General features: G+C 37.4%; 1 protein-coding gene and 1 pseudogene across 1 annotated transcript in view; both read right to left on the minus strand.

Annotated features, from left to right (window-relative positions):
- RGS22 (regulator of G protein signaling 22) overlaps positions 1-7761 on the minus strand; it is a 218399-nt gene that overhangs the window by 185689 nt on the left and 24949 nt on the right. The gene's annotated exons all lie outside the window — the stretch shown is intronic.
- On the minus strand, positions 2616-3629 carry LOC103074142 (growth hormone-inducible transmembrane protein pseudogene; annotated as a pseudogene).

The raw sequence follows: 7761 nt of genomic DNA on the forward strand, positions 1-7761 counted from the left end.
GAAGCAAAAGATAAAGGAGTTCATCACTTCTAAACCACCCTTATGAGAAATGTTAAAGGATCTTCTTTAAGTGGAAAAGAAAAGGCCATAAATAGAAATAAGAAAATATTTGAAAGAAAAAAATTACACTGGTAAATTTTTTACCAGTGTAATTATTTTACCAGTGTAATTTTTACCAGTGTAAAGGCAAAAATTATATATAGTAAAGGCAATATCAGCTACTTAAAAAGCTAGTATGATGCCTAAAAGACAAAAGTAGTAAAATCAACTATAACTACAATAAAATAAAAAGGTATAAAATATGATGTCAAAAACATAAAACATGGGGGAGTAGTAACAATGTGATGCTTTTATTTTATTTTTATTTATTTATTTTTTTTGCAGTACGTGGGCCTCTCACTGTTGTGGCCTCTCCCATTGCGGAGCACAGGCTCCGGACACTCAGGCTCAGCGGCCATGGCTCACAGGCCCAGCTGCTCTATGGCATGTGGGATCTTCCTGAACCGGGGCACGAACCCGTGTCCCCTGCATCGGCAGGCGGACTCTCAACCACTGAGCCACCAGGGAAGCCCAATGTGATGCTTTTAGAATGCATTTGAACTTAAGCAACTATCAACTGAAAATAAACTGCCATGTATATATAGGTTATATTCATGAACCTCATGGGAATCATAAACAAAAACCTATGATAAATACACAAAAAATAAAGATAAAAGAACCCAAGCATGACATCAAAGAAGGCCATCAAGTCACAAAGGAAGAGAGCAAGAGAGAAGAAAGGAACAAAGAAGAACTACAAAAAGAACCAGAAAAAAATTAATAAGTACATACCTATCAATAATGACTTTAAATGTAAATAGACTACATGCTCCAATCAAAAGACATGGGGGGCTTCCCTGGTGGCGCAGTGCTTGAGAGTCCGCCTGCCGATGCAGGAGACGCGGGTTCGTGCCCCGTTTCGGGAAGATCCCACATGCCGCGGAGCGGCTGGGCCCGTGAGCCATGGCCACTGAGCCTGCGCGTCCGGAGCCTGTGCTCCGCAAATGGGAGAGGCCACAACAGTGAGAGGCCCGCATAACGCAAGGAAAAAAAAAAAAAAAAAAAGACATGGGGTAGCTGAATGGATAAGAAAACAAGACCCATCAATGTGCTGCCTACAGGAGATTCACTTCAGATCTAAAGACACACACAGACGGAAAGTTAAAGGATGGAAAAGATATTCCATACAAATGGAAACCAAAAGAAAGCTGGGATAACAATACTCATATCAGATAAAATAGACTTTATTTTTTTTTAATCTGGCCAGAACCTTTATTATTTCAGAAATAAGCATCCTATGTAACTTGAAGTGGTTAGAATAGCTATTTATGGATTACTATAATAAATATTTGTCAAAACACCAACTATCTCAATAATCATACACTTATTTCATTCATAAGAATGTCCAAAAATAACTCTTCCGTATCAAAAAATTTACAAATGGCACAAGAGAGTTAAATAATGGTCTGTGGAGGAGAGAAGAAAAATTCTGCTAGGGGAAACTAATGAAGCATTTTCTCCATTACATTTTTGATTGTTATCGTTCATGAAAGAAGCCTCGCTTTGCCTTCCTTTTTTTAGTGATTCCTCTGAGAGGGAATGCAAGAAACCAAATCTGAGGGAAAAAACTGCTTTCGTAGTCTCAAGTGTAAACCACAAACAGGCTTCTCTGATAAAAGCTTTAAAGCCGGAAGAGATGAGAAAGGCAAGCATGTATTCCTTTAAACATTTCAATAAATTTGCAAAAACATTCAGCAACTATGCACATGTTGTTTGTATACTTAAAAATGCAACAATTTTCATGCTTTGAATATTTTTTCCTGAATGTTTTAAGGATATTTTGTTCTAGACAATTCAAAAGTAAGGCTTACACACACACATAATATATATGACAGGAATTCTCCATATGATTAGCACTGTGGACTCTCCTAACAGTGTCAAACAATGAAAAGCCAAATATGATCACATCTATACTGTAAGGAGAGCCTGGAGAATCACCTATGTCTTTGTTTTCTGTTCAACACTTCTGACAAGTTCAGCAGATGTACAGCCATGACTTGTTCCCAAACATCCAGACCCCTTCACTGGCTCACCACAATTACACGACTGTTAAGTTCTAAGTATTCAAAGAAAGACTGCAGGTGTCCCTTTACTTCCCTCTGGTCCCTTTACCAAACCCCTATATCGCTTATGACATTACTCGTTAATATTCCACATTCCAAATGAAAAATGCAGGTACACAGTTTGCTAAATTTCACTTAACCAAATAAATTTAATAATAGATAAAATACTTAAATTCCTGCAACACAAAACTTGGTTGTCACATTCATTAGAACATTTTAGAATTACTCAAACATGAGAATTGAAAATGTGTGTGCTATTTGGAAGAGAACTACTGAGTTTATTCTCCAGAAGAAAAAGCAGACCTGAAGCATCACATTACTGGAACACTTGAAACATGTTGACAAGTTCTAAACTTCCATGAAAGCTGCTTGCACAAACTATTTAAAGAATATCTGCCCCTATTAGACAAGCCAGATATCTGATGTATTAAGGAAGTCAGAAGCTGAGTCACTTCACTTCTTTCTGTTGCCTCTAGCTGCTAGAATACTGACAACTTGCATAAATATGTTTAAAATGTCCATGTAGATTCCCAACATCGAATTGATGGGATCATATTTTTTAACTCCATATGCTGGTACTACTTCTGCATGCTTGATTACATTCTGTGTATCATACAGGAGAAACGTGCTGAAAAGGACTAATCCACCATAAATTGCCACTGGGTACAGAGTGGCACCAGCCACAGTGGTAGGTGGAAGAAACATAGATCCTAGTGAGGACACAAAGACAACACCCTGGCCCACACCCAGGGGTGCTCCCATGTTCACAAACTTCTCACTGGGCACACACATGGCCATGGTGGAGAGGCCTCCCACAATGCCAGCTGTGTACCATACAGCTCTGACAAGAAGAGGCTCCCCTAATATCATCAGAAGAGCCACCACTGCACCCATCACACCAGAATGTAGTAACCAAGCAAGATGCTTTGGGCCTGGGCTCCATACCAGCATTCCAGCTTCAATCATGGGTACAAAGGTTGCACCAGTTGTCACCCAACAGCCTCTCATCATGAAGCTCATGAGAACAGAAGTTCTGCTCACAGCCAGGGCAGACAAAGCTGTTATGCCAATACTTCCTGCTAAGTACATATAGGTGGAATGAATTCTATCCTTCACATACTGAGGCCAAATGACAGCTTTTTCAATAGCTCCAATCTCATTAGACATTGGCATTCCCAAGCCATAGCAGCACAAAGCTCCAAGACCAACTGCAGCAAAAAACCATCTTTCCATCTGATCAATTTAAAATATTTTTGCCAATGATTGTTCCAAAGCTGTCTCCTTGAGTTCTTGGCTAGTTTTCCCATGCTGACTTCCAATTCTTGTCTTGGTGGCATATTCCCTGCTGGGTGTTAGCCACTGATTCTTTGTGGTGGAATTCTTCACAACAGGGGAGGCCTTGGTGAAACCTTGGTGGAAAACCCTGGAAGGCAGTGTCTGGAGACACACAAGTCTTGTGGCCAGCATGGTGGTGCACCAGGTTTACCAAGCAGATCTGAAATGCTCAGTTCCTGGTCACCTCAAGCATGCAGTTCCCCTTCTGGGCCGGCGAAACACAGCCACGCACATCTCCTGCATCCTCCGCCCACCTCTTACTGACTGCACATGCCTAAAATAGACTTTAAAACAAACACTGCAACAAAAGACAAAGGAAGGCATTACATAATGATAAAAAGGTCAATCCAAGAAAAGGATATAACATTCATAAATATTTAAGCACCAACATAGGAACATCTAAGTAATATAAACCAAATATTAACACACACAAAAGGAGAAATAGACAGTAACACAATAATAGTAGGGGAATTTAGTGCCCAACATACATCAACAGACAGATCATCCAGACAGAAAATCAGTAAGAAAACATTGGCTTTAAATGACACAGTAGACCTGATACACCTAACAGAGAGATACAGAACATTCCACCCAAAAATTTCATAATACATATTTTTTTTCAAGTACACATGGAACATTACTCAGGATAGCTCACGTTAGGCCACAGAACAAGTCTCAATAAATTTAAGAAGACTGAAATCATATCAATCATCTTTTCTGACCAAAATGGTATGAAACTAGACATCAAGTACAAGAAGAAAACTGGAAAAGACACAAACATGGAGGGACCAAATAACATGCTACTAAACCACCAGTGGATCAATGAAGAAATCAAAGAGGAAATAAAAAATACCTTGAAACAAATGAAAATGAAAACACAACTTTCCAAAGTCTATGGGACATAGCAAAAGCAGTTCTAAGAGGGAAGTTCATGTTGATACAGGCCTTCCTCAAGAAATAAGAAAAATCTCAAATAAGCAATGTATCTTTACAGCTAAAGGAACTAGAAAAAGAAGAAAAACGAAGCCCAAAGTTAGTACAAGGAAGAAAATAATAAATATCAGAGCAGGAATACATGAAATAGAGACTTAAAAAAAAGAAAAGATCAATGAAGAGCTAGTTCTTTGAAAAGATATACAAAATTGATAAACCTTTACCCAGACTCATCAAGAAATAAGAGAGATCCCAAATAAATAAAATCAGAAATGAAAGAGAAGTTACAACAAATATCACAGAAATACAAAGAATCATAAGGGACTAGTACAATTATTTGTCAATAAACTGGACAACCTAGAAGAGGTGGATAAATTCCTAAAAACATACCATCTTCTAAGACTCAATCATGAAGAAACAGAAAATCTTAAAAGACAAATTACCAATAATGAAATTGAATTAGTAATAATAAAAAAAAAACACCTCCCAACAAACAAAAGTCAAAGACCAGAAGCCTCCACAGGGGAATTCTACCAAACATTTTCAAAAGAGTTAACACCTACCCTTCTCAAACTATTCCAAAAAATTGAAGAGGAAGGAACACTTCCAAACTCATCCAACAAGGCCAGCATTACCCTGATACCAAAATCAAAGACACCACAAAAAAAAAAGAAAAAGAAAATTATAGGCCAATATACCTGATGAACAAAGATGCAAAAATCCCCAATAAAACACAGAGGGTGAATTCAATAACACATTAAAAGAATCATAAATCAGATCAAGTGGAATTTATCCCAGGGATGCAAGGATGGTTCAATATTGACAAATCAATGTGATATACCATATTAACAAATGAATAAAAATCATATGATCATCTCAATAGATGCAGAAAAAGCATTTGACAAAATTCAACATCCATTTACAATTAAAAAAAAAAAACTCTCAACAAAGTGGGCACAGAGGGAACATACCTTAAAATAATAAAGGCCATGTGACAAACCCACAGCTAACATCATACTCAATGGTGAAAATTCTTCCTCTAAGATCAGGAACAAGACAAGGATACCCACTCTTGCCACTTTTATTCAACATAATATTGGAACTCCTAGCGACAGCAATCAGACAAGAAAAATAAATAAAAGACACCCAAACTGGAAAAAAAGAAGTAAAACAGTCACTATCTGCAGATGACATGATACTATGTATAGAATACCCTAAAGACTCTGCCAAAAATTATTAGAACAAATAAATTCAGTAAAGTTACAGGGTACAAAATTAATATACAGAAATATGTTGCATTTCTATACTCTAATAATGAACTACCAGAAAGAAAAATTAAGAAAACAATCACATTTACAACTGCATCAAAAAGAATAAAATACATAGGAATAAATTTAACTAAGGAGGTGAAAGACCTGTACTCCGAAAACTATAAGATATTGATGAAAGAAATTAAAGATGAACAAATAAATGGAAAGATATACCATGCCTGTGGATGGGAAGAATTAATATTGTTAACACGTACATACTACCCAAAGCATTCTATAGATTCAAAGTAATCCCTAGCAAAACACCCATGGCATTTTCCCCAGAACTAGAATAATCCTATAATTTGTATGAAACCATAAAAGACCCCAAATATCCAAAGCAATCTTAAGAAAGAAGAACAGGGCTTCCCTGGTGGTGCAGTGGTTGAGAATCCGCCTGTCAGTGCAGGGGACACAGGTTCGATCCCTGGTCCGGGAAGATCCCGCATGCCATGGAGCAACTAAGCCTGTGTGCCACAACTACTGAGCCTGCACTCTAGAGCCCGCGAGCCACAACTACTAAAGGCTGCGTGCCTAGAGCCCGTGCTCCGCAACAAGAGAAGCCACCAGAATGAGAAGCCCATGAACCGCAATGAAGAGTAGCCCCCACTCGCCGCAACCAGAGAAAAACCTGCGCACAGCAACGAAGACCCAATGCAGCCAGAAAAAATAAATAAATAAAATAAAATAATAAATAAATTAAAAAAAAAACAAAGCAGGAGGTATTAGGTTCCCTGATTTCAAACTATACTACAAAGCTACAGTAATCAAAACAGGATGCTATTGTCACAAAAACAAACACATAGATCAATGGAACAGAATAGGGAGCCCAGAAATAAACCCATACTTATGTGGTCAATTAATCCATGACAAAGGAGGCAAAACTATACCATGGGGAAAAGACAGTCTCTTCAATAAATGGTGTTCAGAAAACTGGACAACTCTATGCAAAAGAATGAAACTAGACCACTTTCTTATACCATATACAAAAATAAACTCAAAATGGATTAAGGACTTAAATGTAAGACCCGAAAGCATAAAACTCCTAAACGAAAACATAGGCAATATGCTCTCTGAAACTGGTCTTAGCAATATTTTTTTTTTGGATCTGTCACCTCAGGCAAGGGCAGCAAAAGCAAAAGTAAACAAATGGGACTACATCAAACTAAAAAGTTTGGCACAGCAAAAGAAACCATCAACAAAGCAAAAAGGCCACTTACTGAATGAGAGAAGATATCTGCAAATGATATATCTGATAAGGGATTAATATCCAAATTATATGAAGAACTCATACAACTCAACAACAACAACAAAAACAATCCAATTTAAAAAATTGGTTAAGGACCTTAATAGACATTTTTCCAGAGAAGACATACAGATGTCCAACAGGTACATGAAAAGATGCTCAAGATCACTAACTGGATGGGAAATGCAAATCAAAACCACAATGAGATATCACCTCACACCTGTCAGAATGGCTATTATCAAAAAAGACAACAAATAGAGTGTTGGCGAGGATGTGGAGAAAAAGGAACTCTCGCGCACTGTAAATTGGTACAACCACTATGGAAAACAGGATGGAGTTTCCTGAAAGAATTAAAACTAGAACTACCATATGATCCAGCAATTCCACCTCTGGGGGTGGGGGAATGGGCAAAATAGGTAAAGGGAATTAAGCAGTACAAACTTCCAATTATAAAGTAAGTCTCAGGGATGCAAAGTATAGCATAGGGAACATACTTAATAATATTGTAATAACTTTGTATAGTGACAGATGGTAACTAGACTTATTGTGGTTTTCATTTCACAATGTATAAAAATATCAAATCACTGTATTGTACACCTGAAACTAATATAATAATTAAAAGACAGAAATCTCAATTCCCAAATGCTTGATAGAACTCAAATGAAATAAATTCACTGCACAGGCATAACTTGTTTTATTGTGCTTTGCTTTATTTTGCCTCATGGATACTGTGTTTTTTACAAACTGAAGGTTAGTGGCATTCCCGTGGCAGGGGAAT

The sequence above is a fragment of the Lipotes vexillifer genome, unplaced genomic scaffold, assembly GCF_000442215.2.
Source record: "Lipotes vexillifer unplaced genomic scaffold, Lipotes_vexillifer_v1.1 scaffold376, whole genome shotgun sequence".
NCBI lineage: Eukaryota > Metazoa > Chordata > Mammalia > Artiodactyla > Lipotidae > Lipotes > Lipotes vexillifer.